The following is a 1,857-nucleotide window of genomic DNA, read 5'->3' on the forward strand; positions in this document are numbered from 1 at the left end:
AAAAGAAAAGAAAAGAAAGAAAAAAGAAATACCTGAGACTGGGTCATTTTTAAAGAAAAGAGGTTTAATTGGCCCGCAGTTCTGCAGGCTGTACAAAAAGCATGATGCCAGCATCTGATCAGCTTCTGGGGAGGTCTCAGGAAGCTTCCAATCATGGTGAAGACCAAGGGAGGGCTAGCATGTCACGAGAGAGGGCCAGCATGTCACATGGCCAGAGCAGGAGCAAGAGAGAGTTGGGGGGAGCAAAGGTGCCACACACTTAACCAGATCTCACAAGTACAGACTCCCTGCTGCAAAGGCAGCATCAAACCATGAAGGATCTGCCTCTATGACCTAAGCACCTCCTTCCAGGCTCCACCTCCAACACTGGGGATTACAAGTCAACATCAGATTTGGTGGGAACACATATCCCAACTGCATTACCGATGACAGGAGACAGGGAAATACTGGGTAGAAGAGGGCGGTTCCCCAGCAAAGACCCCACCCTCAAGCCGGGAGACCCATGGCCCTAAATGGGAACAGGTAATTCCTGTTTTCATGCCTTTTGTCACCTTTTGGCCCACCATGCTCCCCTATCCTGTACCCGTATGAACCCAAACCCAAGGCTCCACAAGCAGAGGAATGGCAGAACGACACAGCAGAGAGAAGAGAAGGAGTATCTGAATGCCGAGAGGAGTTCAGCTAGGGACAGTTGGAGAGCAGACCAGCCACCGGACGGCCAAACTCCAGGGGAAGATCATCTTCCCACTCCATCCCCCTTCCAGCTCCCCATCCATCCCACTGAGAGCCACCTCCCCCATTCAATAAAACCCTGGCATTCATCCTTCAAGTCTGTGTGTGACCTGATTCTTCCTGGATGCTGGACAAGGACCTGGGTACCAAGAGGGCACTGAGCTGGTTAACACTTAAGCCATCTACAGACAGAAGGCTAAAGGAGCACACTGTAACACCCACACCCCTGGACACTACCATGGGGCCAGAGCCCAGGGGCACTCACCCCGGCTCCTGCACCTGCCTGTCTGTGTGTTCCCCATCCCATAAGGAGTTTCAGTGCACCCAGCAGCCAAACAGATGAGCCACACCTCTGTCTCATGTCCTGCAAGGGAGCTCAGGGAATCCTCTTGTTTCACTGATATAGAAATTGCCATCATGGAGGCTGGGCACGGTGGCTCACACCTGTAATCCCAGCACTTTGGGAGACCAAGGCAGGAAGATCACCTGAGGTCAGGAGTTCAAGAACAGCCTGACCAACCTGATGAAACTTCATCTCTACTGAAAATACAAAAAATTAGCTGGGTGTGGTGGTGGGTGCCTGTAATCCCAGCTACTCAGGAGGCTGAGGCAGGAGAAGCACTTGGTTGCAGTGAGCTAAGATTGTACCACTGCACTCCAGCCTGGGTGACAGGGCAAGAATGCATTTCAAAAAAAAAACAAAAAAGAAATTGCCCTGGTGGAAAATCAACATTGCACTTCAGTGTGAGGTCTCCCTCCTTTGTCACTCAGTACTTGCCCACCCTTGACTCCTATACCAGCCATCACACCCATCCTGTTCCTTTATATTCCCATACCCCCACCCCCAAGAAACCCTGGCACTTGCAAGTTTCTCTTCTGCTATTTCATTCTCTGAAACTTGAATGCACCAGAGTTTCCAGATTAGTGTTCCCTGGGTGGCATCTTACCCATCTCCCAGGTCCTCTACGATGGAAAGTAGACCAAGAAGGCATAAACGGGTCAGAAATGGTTCTTTGGGCCAGGCACAGTGGCTCACACTTGTAATCCCAGCATGTTGGGAGGCCGAGGTGGGAGGATTGCTTGAGTCTAGGAGTTTGAGACCAGTCTGGGCAACAGAATGAGACC

Source organism: Colobus angolensis, unplaced genomic scaffold (assembly GCF_000951035.1).
Source record: "Colobus angolensis palliatus isolate OR3802 unplaced genomic scaffold, Cang.pa_1.0 Scaffold39, whole genome shotgun sequence".
Classification (NCBI taxonomy): domain Eukaryota; kingdom Metazoa; phylum Chordata; class Mammalia; order Primates; family Cercopithecidae; genus Colobus; species Colobus angolensis.